Here is a 20,687-nt window from a genome sequence, read left to right as displayed (position 1 = left end):
GTGTATGTCGGTATGTGTGTGCATGTGTGTTTTGGGTTTGAAAGTGTTTGCAGATATAAAAATGTAATGGATTCCATTTCTACCTTCTAGGAAAGAATCTCAGTGGAAGGCTTGAAGTTAACTTCAAGAGTTGGTCAGAAATGTTACTGATATTCACAGCCACTAAAAAAAACTTGAACAAACTATAATATAAGAGTTTTATCATTTGGACATGGGACACCTAGCCGCGATAAAGGACACATAATTCAGTTCAGAATGGGGTTGATCAAGGACATCTCGTTTCACAATGGGACTTTGGGAGACATTTGTTGAGAAAAAAAAAGAAAGAAAAAATCTGTGTTTCTTTCAACTATAATCCAGAATTACTTCAGCTTTATTACTCTTCCCCCGTCCTGGCATGGCCAAGGAACTTTCCCACATGGAAAACGAGGACGAGGAATCTTGGCGCTAGATTCGGGACATCTGTTTTGTCTAGCCCAAGCCCAAGGCATTGATGGATGAGCCAAATGTCCAGACTGGGGCAGTCTTTAAGCGTAAGAGGAACTTTCTCTGCAGGTCCAGAGGGGTATACTATGAATATAGCTAGATGGACACATTATTTTCTGAAATTAGCTAGCTTCAGTTAGCTTTACATTCCAGCTCAGGATACATCCATATTACCAAGGTGGATATATTGATTGTGCACCTGCCGCTTACTCGAGCCTGCTCGACCTAGGCTTACAACTGCACGTTCATTTTGCACGTGTCTAGTCGAATGCCGAACTCTTCGTTGAGACAAAGCTGAAACATAAATCGATGTGCAAATCAGTGATATGTTTTCATTTGTGGCTGTAAGGGGGACCGCCCTAGCTGTGGATTGGTCTGTGAAGAGGCAATAATGCAGAGCTGATTTTCTTGTCCAGAGTGAGGCTGGAGATAATAGCTGGTGACTACAATATATATATATAAAAAAAGACAAACAGCGTGATGATCATAAGGACAAACTTAACTTAATCAACTAGAACAATCAAAAGAAACAATCAAAAGAAACACCGGGCTTCGGTAATCCCTTTTAAACCGGCAACATACAAACCTTACCTTATCTCTGTCTCCCAAAAATTGGGAAAGCAATGTTTAAATAGTCTACCCATCATGCCTCTGACCAATGAGAAGAATACATAACACAACAATCAATTAACATTGAAAGGGAATAATTACAATACACACATGTTCAGGTCATAAACATACATACTCTAAGTTGACTGTGCCTTTAAACAGCTTGGAAAATTCCAGAAAATTATGTCATGGCTTTAGAAGCTTCTTATAGGCTAATTGACATCATTTGATTCAATTGGAGTTGTACCTGTGGATGTATTTCAAGGCTTACCTTCAAACTCAGTGCCTCTTTGCTTGACATCATGGGAAAATAAAAATAAATCAGCCAAGATTTCAGAAAAAAAACTGTAGACCTCCACAAGTCTGGTTCATCCTTGGGAGCAATTTCCAAACGCCTGAAGGTACCACGTTCATCTGTACAAACAATAGTACGCAAGTATAAACACCATGGGACGACACAGCCGTCATACCGCTCAGGAAGGAGACGCGTTCTGTCTCCTAGAGATGAATGTACTTTGGTGTGAAAAGTACAAATCAATCCCAGAACATCAGCAAAGGACCACAGTAAAACGAGTCCTATATCGACATAACCTGAAAGGCCGCTCAGCAAGGAAGAAGCCACTGCTCCAAAACCACCATAAAAAGCCAAGACTACGATTTGCCACTGCACATGGGGACAAAGATCATACTTTTTGGAGAAATGTCCTCTGGTCTGATGAAACAAAAATAGAACATTTGAAGGAAAAAGGGGGAGGCTTGTAAGCCGAAGAACACCATCCCAACCGTGAAGCACAGGGGTGGCAGCATCATGTTGTGGGGGTACTTTGCTGCAGGAGGGACTGGTGCACTTCACAAAATAGATGGCATCATGAGAGAGTAAAATTATGTGGATATAACATCTCAAGACATCAGTCAGGAAGTTAAAGCTTGGTCGCAAATGGGTCTTCCAAATGGACAATGTCCCCAAGCATACTTCCAAAGTTGTGGCATTATGGCTTAAAGACAACAAAGTAAAGGTATTGGAGTGGCCATCACAAAGCCCTGACCTCAATCCTATAGAAAATGTATTTGCAGAACTGAAAAAGCGCGTGCGAGCAAGGAGGACAACAAACTTCACCCAACGTATTGAGTGTATGTAAACTTCAGACCCACTGGGAATGTGATGAAGGAAATAAAAGCTGAAATAAATAATTCTCTCTATTATTATTCTGACATTTCACATTCTTAAAATAAAGTGGTGATACTAACTGACCTAAAACAGAGCATTTTTACTAGGATTAAATGTCAGGAATTGTGAAAAACTGAGTTTAAATGTATTTGGCTAAGGTGTCTTCAACTCTACATATTACCATTTACAACCACTTCAATAATGGTGCTCACATGTTTTAAGAATAAATAGAACATGGGATAAACACACACTGAATGTACAAAACATTAGGAACACCTGCTCTTTCCATGACATAGACTGACTGGGTGAATCCAGGTGAAAGCTATGATCCCATATTAATATCACCTGTTAAATACACTTCAATCAGTGTAGATGAAGGGGAGGAGGCAGGTTAAAGAAGGATTTTTAAGCCTTGAGGCAATTGAGGCATGGATTGTGTATGTGTACCATTCAAAGGGTCAATGGACAAGACAAAAGATGAAAGTGCCTTTGAACGGGGTATGGTACTAGGTGTCAGGCGCACCGATTTGAGTGTGTCAAGAACTGCAACACATCTGGGTTTTTCACCCTCAACAGTTTCCTGTGTGTATTAAGAATGGTCTACCACCCAAAGGCCATCCAGCCATCTTGAAACAACTGAGGGAAGCATGATACTTTTGACACCATGTAGAGTCCATGCCTCCACAAATTGAGTCTGTTCTGAGAGCTAAAGGTGGTGCAACTCAATATTAGGAAGGTGTTCCTAATTTTTTGTACACTATGTGTATACTTTACAATAAAAAAACTATGCTCTCAAACGCACCCACTGTTTAACTATCTAACATCCGACCAGGGAGACAGACCCCTCTTTAATTATGGAGGATAAACAAGGAAAACATTTGCATTTCTTTAGATTTGCCTTCACGTTTTTTTTTCTATTCTTTTTTTCATTTTTTTTCGTACATTTTTTTTATGTTAGAATTTTTTTGTAATTATTTAATTGAATATCCAAAACATACAATATACTTGCAGTGAAGCCGCTCAACAACTACACCACACTAGTCATCCAACAGACTCCCATTCAGAGCGACACACAGAAGGATCCAGGGTCAATGCCCTGCTCAAGGGCACGTTGACAGATCTCCCATCAGGCCAAAAAAACGGGGACCCGAACCCTCCAAGATCCCCCCCACAGTTCCCCAATATCAAATCAAATCAAATCAAATCAAATCAAATCAAATCAAATTTTATTTGTCACATACACATGGTTAGCAGATGTTAATGCGAGTGTAGCGAAATGCTTGTGCTTCTAGTTCCGACAATGCAGTAATAACAAGTAATCTAACTAACAATTCTGAAACTACTGTCTTGTACACAGTGTAAGGGGATAAAGAATATGTACATAAGGATATATGAATGAGTGATGGTACAGAGCAGCATAGGCAAGATACAGTAGATGGTATCGAGTACAGTATGTACAAATGAGATGAGTATGTAAACAAAGTGGCATAGTTTAAAGTGGCTAGTGATACATGTATTACATAAGGATACAGTCGATGATATAGAGTACAGTATATACGTATGCATATGAGATGAATAATGTAGGGTAAGTAACATTATATAAGGTAGCATTGTTTAAAGTGGCTAGTGATATATTTACATAATTTCCCATCAATTCCCATTATTAAAGTGGCTGGAGTTGAGTCAGTGTCAGTGTGTTGGCAGCAGCCACTCAGTGTTAGTGGTGGCTGTTTAACAGTCTGATGGCCTTGAGATAGAAGCTGTTTTTCAGTCTCTCGGTCCCAGCTTTGATGCACCTGTACTGACCTCGCCTTCTGGATGATAGCGGGGTGAACAGGCAGTGGCTCGGGTGGTTGATGTCCTTAATGATCTTTATGGCCTTCCTGTGACATCCGGTGGTGTGGGTGTCCTGGAGGGCAGGTAGTTGTCCCTCAACCATCCGAGACCTCTCTCACAGCCCCCCCCCCGAAGAAAATTTGATTTAAAAAATCTATTTATTTCCATTCCCCAGCCCCAAGAACCCCCCAATGCACCAACAACCAAGAAAATGAACTAAAGAGAAAAAAGGAAAAGACAAAAGAAAACAGCAAACAACAAAGCAAAAAACAAACAAACAAAGGACATCAAGGACAACTAAAATCATAACAGCAATGCCAACTGTATATGTTTGAGTGCATGTCTGGCACTATTACATGTGTGTGAGTCCGTGTATGTGTGCATTTGAATGAGTGTGTGTGTATATGCATGTGTACCAACACCTGCATGGCATCAGCCTCAGGCAAACCGGCATTAGCTGTAAAAACACTGCCCCTCAGTGTCATTCAAACTTACTCTTTATTATGTTTTAGTTTTACTTTATTTTTAACTTTATATTACCTCAGTCACAGGCTTCATCAATAAGTACATTGACGATGACGTCATCACAGTGACCGTACATACATATCTCAACCAGAAGCCATGAATTACAGGCAACATCTGCACCGAGCGAAAGGCTAAAGCTGCCGCTTTCAAGGAGCGGGACACTAATCCAGACGCTTATAAGAAATCCCGCTATGACCTTAGACGAACCATCAAATAGGCAAAGCGTCGATACAGGATTAAGATTGAATCATACTACACTGGCTCCGACGCTCGTCGGATGTGGCAGAGCTTGCAGAATACAACTATTACGGACTACAAAGGGAAACCCAGCCGCGAGCTACCCAGCGATGCGAGCTCACCAGACGAACTAAATGCCTTTTATGCTTGCTGTGAGGCAAGCAACACTGAAGCCTGCATGAGAGCAACAGCTGTTCCGGATGACTGTGACCACGCTCTCCGTAGCCCATGTGAGGAAGACCTTTAAACAGGTCAACATTCACAAAGCCGAGGGGTCAGATGGATTACCAGGATGTATACTCAAAGCATGCGCGGACCAACTGCCAAGTGTCTTCACTGACATTTTCAACCTCTTCCTGACTGAGACTGTAATGTTTCAAGGTGACCACCATAGTCCCTGGGCCCAAGAAAGCGTAAGTAACTTGTAGCGCTCACATCGATAGCCAGGAACTGCTTTGAAAGGCTGGTCATGGCTCACATCAACACAATCATCCCGGAAACCCTCCAATTTGCATACTGCCCCAACAGATCCACAGATGACGCAATCTCAATCACACTCCATATATTTTCCCACCTGGACAAAAGGAACACCTGTTCATTGACTGAATTGAATGCTGTTCATTGACTACAGCTCAGCGTTCAACACCATAGTGCCCACAAAGCTTATCACTAAGCTAAGGACCCTGGGACTAAACACCTCCAACTGCCACTGGATCCTGCACTTCCCGACGGGTCGCCCCCAGGTGGTAAGGGGAGGCAACAACACATCTGCCAAGCTGATGCTCAACACTGGGGCCCCTCAAGGGTGCGTGCTTAGTCCCCTCCTGTACTCCCTGTTCACCCACAACTAACACCATCATTAAGTTTACTGACGACACAACAGTGGTAGGCCTGATCACTGACAATGATGAGACAGCCTATAGGGAGGAGGTCAGAGACCTGTCAGTGTAGTGCCAGGACAGCAACCTCTCCCTCAATGTGAGCAAGATAAAGGAGCTGATCGTGGACTACAGGAAAAGGAGGGGCGAACAGGCCCCCATTCACATTAGAGCAGGAGCAGGTTGAGAGCTTCAAGTTCCTTGGTGTCCACATAACCAACAAACTAACAGGTGCCGACAGAGATGGCCGCCTCGCTTCGCGTTCCTAGGACACTATGCAGTTTTTTGTTTTTTTACGTGTTATTTCTTACATTAGTACCCCAGGTCATCTTAGGTTTCATTACATACAGTCGAGAAGAACTACTGAATATAAGATCAGCGTCAACTCACCATCAGTACGACCAAGAATATGTTTTTCGCGACGCGGATCCTGTGTTCTGCCTTACAAACAGGACAATGGAGTGGATCCCATGCAGCGACCCAGAAAAATGACTCCGAAAAAGAGGGAAACGAGGCTCCCTAGCATTCTTCTTGCCAATGTCCAGTCTCTTGACAACAAGGTTGATGAAATCCGAGCAAGGGTAGCATTCCAGAGGGACATCAGAGACTGTAACGTTCTTTGCTTCACGGAAACGTGGCTCACGGGAGAGACGCTATCCGAGGCGGTGCAGCCAACGGGTTTCTCCACGCATCGCGCAGACAGAAACAAACATCTTTCTGGTAAGAAGAGGGGCGGGGGCGTATGCCTTATGGCTAACGTGACATGGTGTGATGAAAGAAACATACAGGAACTCAAATACTTCTGTTCACCTGATTTAGAATTCCTCACAATCAAATGTAGACCGCATTATCTATCAAGAGAATTCTCTTCGATTATAATCACAGCCGTATATATCCCCCCCCCAAGCAGACACATCGATGGCTCTGAACGAACTTTATTTAACTCTTTGCAAACTGGAAACCATTTATCCGGAGGCTGCATTCATTGTAGCTGGGGATTTTAACAAGGCTAATCTGAAAACAAGATTCCCTAAATTTTATCAGCATATCGATTGCGCAACCAGGGGTGGAAAGACCTTGGATCATTGTTACTCTAACTTCCGCGACGCATATAAGGCCCTGCCCCGCCCCCCTTTCGGAAAAGCTGACCACGACTCCATTTTGTTCATCCCTGCCTACAGACAGAAACTAAAACAAGAGGCTCCCACGCTGAAGTCTGTCCAACGCTGGTCCGACCAAGCTGACTCCACACTCCAAGACTGCTTCCATCACGTGGACTGGGACATGTTTCGTATTGCGTCAGATAACAATATTGACAAATACGCTGATTCGGTGTGCGAGTTCATTAGAACGTGCGTTGAAGATGTCGTTCCCATAGCAACGATTAAAACATTCCCTAACCAGAAACCGTGGATTGATGGCAGCATTCGCGTGAAACTGAAAGCGCGAACCACTGCTTTTAATCAGGGCAAGGTGTCTGGTAACATTCCCTCCGCAAGGCTATCAAACAAGCTAAGCGTCAGTACAGAGACAAAGCAGAATCTCAATTCAACGGCTCAGACACAAGAGGCATGTGGCAGGGTCTACAGTCAATCACGGACTACAGGAAGAAATCCAGCCCAGTCACGGACCAGGATGTCTTGCTCCCAGGCAGACTAAATAACTTTTTTGCCCGCTTTGAGGACATTACAGTGCCACTGACACGGCCTGCAACGAAAACATGCGGTCTCTCCTTCACTGCAGCCGAGGTGAGTAAGACATTTAAACGTGTTAACCCTCGCAAGGCTGCAGGCCCAGACGGCATCCCCAGCCGCGCCCTCAGAGCATGCGCAGACCAGCTGGCCGGTGTGTTTACGGACATATTCAATCAATCCCTATACCAGTCTGCTGTTCCCACATGCTTCAAGAGGGCCACCATTGTTCCTGTTCCCAAGAAAGCTAAGGTAACTGAGCTAAACGACTACCGCCCCGTAGCACTCACTTCCGTCATCATGAAGTGCTTTGAGAGACTAGTCAAGGACCATATCACCTCCACCCTACCTGACACCCTAGACCCACTCCAATTTGCTTACCGCCCAAATAGGTCCACAGACGATGCAATCTCAACCACACTGCACACTGCCCTAACCCATCTGGACAAGAGGAATAGCTATGTGAGAATGCTGTTCATTGACTACAGCTCGGCATTCAACACCATAGTACCCTCCAAGCTCGTCATCAAGCTCGAGACCCTGGGTCTCGACCCCGCCCTGTGCAACTGGGTACTGGACTTCCTGACGGGCCGCCCCCAGGTGGTAGGCAACAACATCTCCTCCCCGCTGATCCTCAACACTGGGGCCCCACAAGGGTGCGTTCTGAGCCCTCTCCTGTACTCCCTGTTCACCCACGACTGCGTGGCCATGCACGCCTCCAACTCAATCATCAAGTTTGCGGACGACACAACAGTGGTAGGCTTGATTACCAACAACGACGAGACGGCCTACAGGGAGGAGGTGAGGGCCCTCGGAGTGTGGTGTCAGGAAAATAAACTCACACTCAACGTCAACAAAACTAAGGAGATGATTGTGGACTTCAGGAAACAGCAGAGGGAACACCCCCCTATCCACATCGATGGAACAGTAGTGGAGAGGGTAGCAAGTTTTAAGTTCCTCGGCATACACATCACAGACAAACTGAATTGGTCCACTCACACAGACAGCATTGTGAAGAAGGCGCAGCAGCGCCTCTTCAACCTCAGGAGGCTGAAGAAATTCGGCTTGTCACCAAAAGCACTCACAAACTTCTACAGATGCACAATCGAGAGCATCCTGGCGGGCTGTATCACCGCCTGGTACGGCAACTGCTCCGCCCTCAACCGTAAGGCTATCCAGAGGGTAGTGAGGTCTGCACAACGCATCACCGGGGGCAAACTACCTGCCCTCCAGGACACCTACACCACCCGATGTTACAGAAAGGCCATACAGATCATCAAGGACATCAACCACCCGAGCCACTGCCTGTTCACCCCGCTATCATCCAGAAGGCGAGGTCAGTACAGGTGCATCAAAGCTGGGACCGAGAGACTGAAAAACAGCTTCTATCTCAAGGCCATCAGACTGTTAAACAGCCACCACTACATTGAGTGGCTGCTGCCAACACACTGACACTGACTCAACTCCAGCCACTTTAATAATGGGAATTGATGGGAAATGATGTAAATATATCACTAGCCACTTTAAACAATGCTACCTTATATAATGTTACTTACCCTACATTATTCATCTCATATGCATACGTATATACTGTACTCTATGTCATCGACTGTATCCTTATGTAATACATGTATCACTAGCCACTTTAACTATGCCACTTTGTTTACATACTCATCTCATATGTATATACTGTACTCGATACCATCTACTGTATCTTGCCTATGCTGCACTGTACCATCACTCATTCATATATCCTTATGTACATATTCTTTATCCCCTTACACTGTGTACAAGACAGTAGTTTTGGAATTGTTAGTTAGATTACTTGTTGGTTATTACTGCATTGTCGGAACTAGAAGCACAAGCATTTCGCTACACTCGCATTAACATCTGCTAACCATGTGTATGTGACAAATAAAATGTGATTTGATTTGAACATGGTCCAAGCACACCAAGACAGTTGTGAATAGGGCACGACAAAACCTATGCCCCCTCAGAAGACTGAAAAGATTTGGCATGGGTCCTCAGATCTTCAAAACGGTTCTACAGCTGCATCATCGAGAGCATCCTGACTGTTTGCATCACTGCCTGGCATGGAAACTGCTTGGACTCCGACCGCAAGGCACTATAGAGGGTAGTGCATACAGCCCAGTATGTCACTGGGACCAAGCTTCCTGCCATCCAAGACCTCTATACCAGGTGGTGTCAGAGGAAGGCCCTAAAAATTGTCAAAGACTCCAGCCACCCTAGTCATAGAATGTTCTCTCTGCTACTGGAGTGCCAAGTCTAGGTCCAAGAGGCTTCTAAACAGCTTCTACCCCCAAGCCATATGACTCCTGAACATCTAATCACATGGCCACCCAGACTCTGTGCATTGCCCCCCTCCCCCCTTTATTTTACGCTGCTGCTACTGTCTATTATTATCTTTGCATAGTCACTTTAATAACTCTACCTACATGTGCATATTACCTCAAATGACTCTGTACCGGTACCCCCTGTATACAGCCTCGCTATTGTTATTTTACTGCTGCTCTTTAATTATTTGTTACTTTTATTTTTTATTCTTATTCCATTTTAATTTAATTTAATTAAAAAAACTAAATTAAACTGCATTGCTGGTTAGGGGCTTGTAAGTAAGCATTTCATTGTAAGGTCTAACCCTGTTGTATTTGGCGCATGTGACATAACATTTTGTTTTGTTTTGATTTACGTGCTGTAAAGTATGGTGGTGGATCTTTGATGTTATGGGGCTATTTTGCTTACACTGTTCCTGGGGCTCTTGTTAAGGTCAGTGACATCATTAACTTTACCGAGTATCAAGCCATTTTAGCTAAAAAAACCTGGGAGCTTGGCCGCAAGTGCATCTTCCAGGAATGCAATAACCCCAAGCAATAATCAAATTCCCCACAGTAAGAAAATATTTGTTATTAATTTGCTGTTGACTTTCTTTGTCTCAGACTGTATATATTATTTTGCTGAGCAAATTAATCCAAATGTGCAGCCTTGTAGCAGAATAAACATTTATCTTTCAGCTTGTCCAAAATAACATTTGGCCAACACTTCAAATGTGCCGTCACCGGAGATCTAGATATCATGACCCTTCCCTTTTTATTCCTGTTACATTATCCAGTAGAGACTGTAACTTAGGTTAGTCTTTTGAATCTCTAACTCTATTAATTGATTCATTGGAAGCTGAGAGAGTCCATTGTCACTAATCCCTACCCCCTACACACAGACACAGTCAATTGACTGTATATCACACAAAGAAACAAAGAAAATCAAAAGAAAATCAAGCCAGTATGATCTGGTGTCCATAGCGTCTTCAGTACTAGCACTGAAATTCATAACATCTTATATCCATTGGAAATGTTGGATGCAGCGTGGCAAGGTGTACCTCTTATGGAAAACAGTCTCGAGAGGCGTAAATAGCGTGTTAGGACTTTTTTTTAAATGTTTTTTTAAGTTGTGATGCCAATAAGTAGTAGTAAACTTAACTCTACCTCACCCTAAGGTGAGTTTGAGATATGGCCTGCATTGCAGGGTCATATTGTAATGAAACAGCAGGGAGCAGGTCTCGAACCTTCAACCATCGAGCCCGAGGTCCGGCACACTATCGACTGTGCAGCAAAAGCATGCTCAAGCGGCAGAGTCGATTTCCTCGCTTATAAACCCAGGGTCATTACAATATATTTCCTATATGATCTGAGAGGTCACATTATGTTCACAATGCACACCCAATGCAATTGAAAACCTTCACCTCTGAATTGTATCAATTTACAAATATCCACAAAATAATCCCACAAAGAAGTGACAAAATAATATGGAAGCTCAACTGCAGTTGACAATAATGAGGATGCACATTGCCTCATGCGTTTTGTTTTAGTAACGTGTCTTTTTTTTTTTGCTCGGCAGCAGATTTACTACTGCCTCATTGGCAGATCCTCAAGAAAGTGAGAACAGTGAATAAAAAAGCTGGACATTTTCACTGGCCATATGGAACCGTCTGCACCATGAGTCCCACACGCAACTCGTTCCACAACCCCGTCTAGATGCCCCAGCAGATTTGTAGTGCAAAGCCCTGATATCAAAGTCTGTATGCGCTCCCTGACACAGATTCTGCATATGTAGGCAATAACTCCTGCCCCACACATGGCTGCATGGGTATTTTTAGATTATCAAATAAAATCAATGAATCCCTCCTCGTTATATCAGTTCATATGAGTTGTGAGGTCATGTTTTGTGTTTTTCCATACAGTGATGTCATTACATTATTCATTAGGATGTTGATCACAGTGACAAGCAGTCAGGGTAAGTAGGGTAGGCAGTGCTTACACTGTGATAATCTAAATAAACAAAGCTGATAAAAAATGTGTATATACAGTTGAAGTCGGAAGTTTACATACACCTTAGCCAAATACTTTTAAACTCAGTTTTTCACAATTCCTGACATTTAATTATAGTAAATATTCCCTGTTTTAGGTCAGTTAGAATGAACACTTAATTTTAAGAATGTGACATGTCAGAATAACAGTAGAGAGAATTACTGATTTCAGCTTTTATTTCTTTCATCACATTCCCAGTGGGTAAAAAATGTACATACATTCAATTAGTATTTGGTAGCATTGCCTTTAAATTGTTTAACTTGGGTCAAATGTTTCGGGTAGCTTTCCACAAGCTCCCAACAAAAGGTTGGGTGAATTTTGGTTTGTAGGCCTCCTTGCTCGCACACACTTTTTCAGTTCTGCCCACACATTTTTTATAGGATTGAGGTCAGGGCTTTGTGATGGCCACTCCAATACCTTGACTTTGTTGTCCGTAAGCCATTTTGCCACAACTTTGGAAGTGTGCTTGGGGTCATTGTCCATTTGGAAGACCCATTGTCTTGAGATGTTGTTTCAATATATGCACATCATTTTACTCCCTCATGATGCCATCTATTTTGTGAAGTGCACCAGTCCTTCCTGCAGCAAAGCACCCCCACAACATGATGCTGCCACCCCCGTGCTTCATGGATGGGATGGTGTTCTTCGGCTTGCAAGCATCCCCCTTTTTCCTCCAAACATAACGATGGTCATTATGGCCAAACAGTTCTATTTTTGTTTCATCAGACCAGAGGACATTTGAAAAAAAGGGGGCTGTCCCTAAGAAGTGTTTTAAAAGGCACAGTCAACTTAGTGTATGTAAACTTCTGACCCAGTGGAATTGTGAAACAGTGAATTATAAGTGAAATAATTTGTCTGTAAACAATTGTTGGAAAAAATACTTGGGCTATTATTTAAAGTTTTATGTTAATAACTAGTGGAGTGATTAGTAGATTATTTAGAACACTGCTGAGAACAGTTATTATGTACACACAGCCTTAATGTGTCCATCAGGACCACAGAGTATAAACCTGAGAGGAGCTGTAGTTCATGAAAATCAACCACTCACACAGCATGGAGGGATTTCAATTAAGCGGAGCAAATGGATTTGGAAATAAATGGACAAGCAGTGTGCCTGTTTTCATCTCACAACTCACACTGGAAAAGAGAGCATCAAAGGCTGCTGCTCATGCTGCATAATCTCCTTAAAAGACAACTAATATAAAATTAGACCATCATTGCGTCCGTCGCCCACGGATGGACAATTATTCACAAGACAGAAAAGATTGTATTCAATTGTATTGTTATTTTGGGGAAATGTATGGTTTTTGATGCATGGGAATTAAAATAATGGTAGGCTAAGGAAAACATTAAAACATAGGCCTAATGATAAAACCGATGCATTTGCCGTTGGTAAGGAGTTCCAATAGCAGCATGTAGCCTAATATGTTTCTTTAACTTGTATTATTCAGGCCTTTCGCAGGATATGTCTCTCCTTTTCTGACATTGCTGGTTTATTCGCGCTACTCAACAACTATTAGGCTACCATTTATCCATTGCTCATTCAATAGACAAGCATGCTCGAAAGTAAACAGACTGGTAGCCTATTTAAAACATGTGACAGTATGGGTGGGCTACAGAATTGCTGTGCGATAGTAGCGCGACCCTATTTAATCTCAGATCTTATTTTTTATCTTTTTTATTTCACCTTTATTTAACCACGTAGGCCAGTTGAGAACAAGTTCTCATTTACAACTGCGACCTGGCCAAGATAAAGCAAAGCAGTGCGACAAAAACAACAACACAGAGTTACACATGGGATAAACAAACGTACAGTCAATAACACAATAGAACATCTGTATACAGTGTGTGCTAATTAAGTAAGGAGGTAAGGCAATAAATAGGCCATAGTGGCGAAGTAATTACAATTTAGTAATTACAATTTAACACTGGAGTGATAGATGTGCATATGAGGATGTGCAAGTAGAAATACTGGTGTGCAAAAGAGAAGAAAAAGCAAAAAAACTAATATGGGGATGAGGCAGATAGCTGGTTGGATGGGCTATTTACAGATGGGCTGTGTACAGCTGCAGCGATCGGTAAGATGCTCTGACAGCCGATGCTTGAAGTTAGTGATGGAGATAAGTCTCCAGCTTCAGTGATTTTTGCAATTTGTTACAGTCATTGACAGCAGGGAACTGGAAGGAAAGGCGGCCAAAGTAGGTGATGGCTTTGGGGATGACCAGTGAAATATGCCTGCTGGAGTGCGTGCTACGGGTGGGTGTTGCTATGGTGACCAGTGAGCTGAGATAAGGCTGAGCTTTACCTAGCAAAGACTTAAAGATGACCTGGAGTCATTGGGTTTGGCGACGAATATGTAGCAAGGACCAGCCAACGAGAGCATACAGGTCGCAATGGTGGGTAGTATATAGGGCTTTGGTGACAAAACGGAATGCACTGTGATAGACTGCGCCCAATTTGCTGAGTAGAGTGTTGGAGGCTATTTAATAAATGACTTCGCCAAAGTCAAGGATCCGCAGGATAGTCAGTTTTACAAGGGTATGTTTGACAGCATGAGTGAAGGAGGCTTTGTTGTGAAATAGGAAGCCGATTCTAGATTTAATTTTGGATTGGAGATGCTTAATATGAGAGTTTACAGTCTTGCCAGACACCTAGGTATTTATAGTTGTCCACATATTCTAAGTCAGAACCGTCCAGAGTAGGGATGCTAGTTGGGCGGGTGCGGGCTGCAATCGTTGGAAGAGCATGCATTTAGTTTTACTAGCATTTAAGAGCAGTTGGAGGCCACGGAAGGAGTGTTGCATGGCATTGCAACTCATTTAGAGGTTTGTTAACACAGTGTCCTAAGAAGGGCCAGATGTATACAGAATGGTGTCGTCTGCGTAGAGGTGGATCAAAGAATCACCCGCAGCAAGAGCGACATCATTGATATATACAGAGAAAAGAGTCGGCCGGAGAATTGAACCCTGTGGCACCCCCATAGAGACTGCCAGAGGTCCGGACAACAGGCCCTCCGATTTGACACACTGAACTCTATCTGATTGACAGAGTCAAAAGCTTTGGCCAGGTCGATGAAGACGGCTGCACAGTATTGTTTTTTTATTGATGGTGGTTATGATATCGTTTAGGACCTTGAGCGTGGCTGAGGTGCAACTGTGACCAGCTCGGAAACCTGATTGCATAGCGGAGAAGGTATAGTGGGATTCGAGATGGTCGGTGATCTGTTTGTTGACTTGACTTTCGAAGACTTTAGAAAGGCAGGGCAGGATGGATGTAGGTCTGTAACAGTTTGGGTCTAGAGTGTCTCCCCCTTTGAAGAGGGGATGACCGCGCCGCTTTCCAATCTTTGGGAATCTCAGACGATACAAAAGAGAGGTTGAAAAGACTATTAATAGGGGTTGCGACAATGGCGGCGGATAATTTTAGGAAGAGATGGTCCAGATTGTCTAGCTCAGCTGATTTGGAGGGATCCAGATTCTGCAGCTCTTTCAGGACATCAGCTTTTTGGATTTGGGTGAAGGAGATGTGGGGGGGGGGGGCATTGAGGTGTGGACTGCTGTAGCCTTTTGTCTACATTTAAATAGTTCAAGGAGACAATCAATCTTGCAGAGTGAGTGGCCAGTGTTTGGGACTCTCTACAGGCAGGTTCATGTATTTCCTGTTTGAAAAAGATGAAAACATTCTGCCCACACCTCTAAAAATGTGATCGCTTTTGTTTAAAAACTGTCACGGCCCTGTTCCAACATCTCCAAATCATACAGCAAATGAGGACGTTTTTGTTACCACAAAAGGTGAATGGAGGGCGCTTTCCAGGCGGGGTTGTAAATGCCTGTTCACGAGCGCACAAATATAGTAGGGCTTTGATTTATCAATGAAAACACGTGTATACTAAATGTTGTGTGCAACTGTTTGATCAATCCTATTAATATGTTGTACACTCAAATCTTAGAATCTCCACTTACAACAGCATTTAGTGAGAAATGTATGCACGGTTGCTAAATGAGTCCCCAGGTGATCAAAGGTGTGCATGTTCTATCACTCATCAGTCAGTCAACGCAGCTAATGCTCTCCTCATTCTGTCTGTCTTCCAATCCTCCATCTCTATCACATAGACCCAGCCTTGGTTAAAACGGGTAAACCCAGAAGTTGCAGCATGCATAAAGAATGTTAATATCATTCCCTATAAACCATAATCGGTGCCCTTTAGCGAGCAATGAGAGCCGTCTTTCGCTAAATAAAGAACAGAGCCCGGCAGAAGGAAAACAATGAAGCTGCAGTTTTTGGATAAATATTTTCACAGGACTGAATACTTATGGAGTTCATTCTGCTTCTTGCCCATTTATTGCCAAAGTACATTGGCTTCATAGAATGAATTAGTAAATGTTGTATGATAAACTCATTATTCCACATCTGTTTATTCATATTTCATACACAACGTGCAGGTAGCCCATCAATTGGAGCATTGGACCAGTGGCCTAAAGGTTGGTAGTTTGAATCCCAGAAGCAACTAGGTGAAAAATCTGTCGATCTGCCCTTGAGCAAGGCACCTAACCCTAATTGCTGCAGGGTTTCCATTAATAATGGCTAATCGCCAGTGCTGTCATACTTGAGAAAAAGTCAAATTACCTTAATAGAAAATTACTCAAGTAAAAGTAAAAGTCACCCAGTAAAATCCTACTTGAGTAAAAGTCAAAAGTATTTGCTTTTAAATATAGTTAAGTACCAAATGTAAATGTAATTGATGCAATATACTTAAGTATCAACATATACAGAATTTCAAATTCCTTATATTAATAAATCAATTAGGCACATTTGGGCAGTCTTGACACAACATTTTGAACAGATATGCAATGGTTCATTGGATCAGTCTAAAACTTTGCAAGTACACTGCTGCCATCTAGTGGCCAAAATCATAATTACACCTGGGCTGGAATAATACATTATGGCCTTTCTCTTTTATTTCAATGTGTAATGTGTTATATTCTCCTACATTAATTTCACATTTCCACAAACTTCAAACTGTTTCTTTTAAATGGTATCAAGAATATGCATATCTTTGCTTCAGGTCCTGAGCTACAGGCAGTTAGATTTGGGTATTTTATTTTAGGCGAAAATTGAAAAAAAGGGTCAGATTCTTAAGAGCATATCAGACGGCACCATTTTCTTGTTTTTTAAATTTACGGATAGCCAGGGGCACGTTCCAACACTCAGAGATCGTTTACAAACAAAGCATGTGTTTAGTGAGTCCGCCAGATTTTTTTATTTATATTTTTTATTTATCCGTTATTTAGAGGCAGATCAGAGGCAGTAGCGATGACCAGGGATGTTCTCTTAATAAGCTTGTGAATTAGACCATTTTCCTGTCCTGCTACGCATTTAAAATGTAACGAGTACTTTTGGGTACCATGGAAAATTTATGGAGTAAAAAGTACATGATTTTCTTTAGGAATGTTGTGAAGTAAAAGTAAAACTAGTCAAAAATATAAATAGTAAACTTAAGTAGTACTTTCAAGTATTTTTGTTTAGGTACTTTACACCACTGCTTATCCCTGGCCATGACCCCCCCCCCCCCCCCTCTCTGAAAGTGTCCCGGGGGAGTAGGATATGCAAAAAAATTCTACATTTCCATTTCACACCACACACTTGTACTTTTTGACGTTATTCAATTACCTTTAAAGACGTCAAAATGAATTAGACAATTTAATTGAGTATGATATGAAAGGTTTGACCTTAATAACCAAAAAAATAAATAAACAAATAATGTAATCTAATCTCCAGGAACAATTAAACACATTACATTTAAGTCTCACATGGTTTGAGCACGTCATTAATAACCACAACTGTCAAGAAGATAGAAAAGATCTCATTTGCAATTTCAAAATAAGGACACAGTAATCATTAGTCACAAACTATACAAATAATAGCAGCAACTCATTCAAAGATCCAAGATCAGTTTCATGCAGATAAATCAATCAATCTCTCATTCTTACCTTTAGCAGACCAGACAGTTCAGAGCTACTACACCACAGCCTTTGGCAGCTCACACGAATTGCCTCATTGGAACCCAACACTTTCAGCAAAGGGGGATGAAAGGATGTCCACCTTGAAGGCAATTCCGCCACCTCTCTCCTTGTTTTCTAACCAGATGACACTTCTATTCCAAAAAAAATCAATATTCTCTCTGTTTCTTCTGCCCTGACAGCTGAGCCTACTGCTCTTGTCACCGAGTCTGAGCACCGAGTCAGAGCTAAAGAGAGAGAGAGAGTGGGAAAGAAAGAGAGAGGAGGAGAAAATGCCTTTTAAACTGAGAGAGGAGCCTTCTGTTCAAACCCCCATTCCTCAACTACAGCCCTTAAATAGCAGACACTTTCCCTCCCTCCCTCCCTCCCTCCCTCCCTCCCTCCCTCCCTCCCTCCCTCTTTCTTACTGTTGGATGTAGCTGGACTGCTGCCTTGAAGTGGGATGCCGTTGTTCCTACTGGCAACGCCATACAAAGAGTGAAAAAGAGGGAGAGAGTGACTGTGTGGAAGAGAAAATTAGACAGAGCAAGACAGGGGAATGAGGGAAGGAGGGAGGAAGTCATTATTTTGAGGGGTCACAGTAAAGACGTAGAGCAGTACTACTGTATAGGCAAAGTTAGTCTAAATTCAATCTGGTAACAAACACAAGGGGGTTATTAAAATAATCAGCTCTCACTTACGTGTCTGATTAATATCTAAGACACAAAGCAACACATCTATGAATGCATGATTGTCCTCCATTCATTATGTTGAAAATCCTACCCATGACACACCAACTGCCTCCTGACCTGTGACAAAGCAGGGCTTTCAATGGCGCCGTGGCAACTAGTGTCCATTCCCACTGACCACAGGTCGCCACTCTAAACCTGTGATGACAAAGTCCCTACAGTCATCTGTTCCCCATCTTAACACAGATTCACAAGATGAAATGGAGACCTGTGGTGAGGCAGCCAGCCTCCCACCATAGTCACTCTCTTTATTTTCTAACACAGGCAATTCCTCAAACACAAAAACAGACAGACAGACAAACCGACCGACCGACAGACACACCAGGCGGCAGCCAAGGTTGGTTCTCCCTCTGATACGCCCACTGCTCATCTTCTCCCTCCTTGGTGTGTAGCTGCCCCTTATAAAACAACCAAAATCTATCAGGACAAAATCAGGATAAAATTATAGGTGATTTTCTTCCCTCGTCATCACTGAGGTGTTTTCTGTCTGACAGAGTTAGACTTTCATTAATTTAACAGATGCTGTGTGACTGAAGAAGGCAGGAAACAGACACATTTCTAGCTGTTGTGTCGAAGCATCGGGGAATGGGGTAAAAGCCGAGTTTATGGGAATATGAGTGGTGTTTGGTGTCGGTGATTTGGGCTGTAAAATGCAACCCAGCCAACCCCCATATACTGTATAAGTCCACATCCGATGGACACAGTTAGTTGACATGTAAATGCTGGATAGGTCACATGCCATTAGGACAGTATATAGTATTGTAACTGTAGGCTAAGTCTTAGGGGGGTCACTGTAGTTCATTTATACTGTAGTTTATTTATTTATACAGTATATTTAGGAGGGAGGCATTAGGCAAAAGGAGAATGAAATGTAATTGATAGCTTTTACTTGTGTATTGGCAGGACACATCTCATCATAATCCACTCCTATAGGTATGTACTGTATAATAATTATTATGGCAGTATGCTGCTCTTGTACAGTAAAGCTTCACTTTTTTGATATGGTAAAAAAAAAAGCTGTCTCAAATTGACATGCTTGTTAACAGAGGACTTCTGCGTGTAAGCCAAGCCAAGGGAAACAGCGAATGCCCCAATGATGATTTCCAAAAGGGAGCCAAATTCCACACTTCACATTATACTGTACACTTATTCTCCGTGATTAACATAACAAAGTCGGTAGCAGAACACATCCCTGAGGATTTATTTTTCCCTCAGGTTCATCTGATAATCGTATTATCCAAAAGCATTGTGATAGTTATTTAATCAATGGCACCTTTTTGAACGTAAACGCTGTAGCAATTGATTATGACATATCATGAAAAAAGACCTGGCACGTCAACCTGCTAATGATAACTGACCGACTGTCATAGGTCTCGAATAGCCATTGTCATAAACTTGACATCTTTATTTGGATAAGATATGAAGACAGGTTGACATTGTTTCCATAGACTCAGACAGACGTTTCCACCCACTCTAGATACAAACCTCTGTCCTGTTCCTCATCAAATAAAACCAAGTCATTCACAGCTGGGTGCCCATGGCATTAACCCATTTTCCACAACCATGTCTGGTTGAGAGGTATGGACAGAGAGATCTATATAGTCATCGAAATTATGCCACATGCAGTTCTCCATTCAAAGCACAAGGTCTCAGTGAACTTGTATATAGAGTTTCATTTCAAAATGAAGCATTGCAAAGAAAACCTGGTCAACTAGACATGAATTGACGGCTTGTGATTTATGTACCACTTAAAAGATCCCAAATGCACCACAATGGCTGCATTTACATGGGCAGCCTAATTCAGATATTGTTTTCACTAATTAGCGTTTTAACTAATCAGAATAGCTCTGAAAAAGATCTGGGCCATATCCACAAAGCATCTCAGAGTAGGAGTGCTGCTCTAGGATAAGGGATAAGTTTAGCCTTTTTGATCATAATTAATAAGATTATATAGAAACATCCTAGACCACACTCCTACTCTGAGACTCTTTGTGGATACGGGCCCTGATGTGAAAAGATATGATGTGATTGTTAAAAAATAAAATCAAAATTGTGCGGACGGTGTAAACGCAGCCTATTTATTTGCACAATTAGCTATATCTGCTGTCGCTCCTCACAGGGTAAGTC

The 20,687-nt window shown here is 42.4% G+C and overlaps 1 protein-coding gene across 2 annotated transcripts in view; it reads right to left on the bottom strand.

Annotated features, from left to right (window-relative positions):
• The window catches only part of LOC139388126 (tenascin-like), a 64,120-nt gene extending 45,816 nt beyond the window's left edge, over positions 1-18,304 (bottom strand). Inside the window, exons 1-2 of one of the 2 annotated variants that reach the window (XM_071134701.1) lie at positions 18,240-18,304; positions 17,803-18,059 (exon numbers count right to left, since the gene is read on the bottom strand). The gene's annotated coding sequence lies outside the window, so the exon portion shown is untranslated. Of the gene's footprint in view, positions 1-17,802; positions 18,139-18,239 lie in introns of those variants that run through there. The other variant, XM_071134699.1, reaches the window with a different exon arrangement.
• Positions 18,305-20,687: the final 2,383 nt, after the last annotated feature.

The sequence above is a fragment of the Oncorhynchus clarkii genome, chromosome 29 (assembly GCF_045791955.1).
Source record: "Oncorhynchus clarkii lewisi isolate Uvic-CL-2024 chromosome 29, UVic_Ocla_1.0, whole genome shotgun sequence".
Taxonomy (NCBI): domain Eukaryota; kingdom Metazoa; phylum Chordata; class Actinopteri; order Salmoniformes; family Salmonidae; genus Oncorhynchus; species Oncorhynchus clarkii.
The sequence above is the reverse complement of the archived record's forward strand: the minus strand, read 5'-3'. Positions and strand labels throughout refer to the sequence as shown.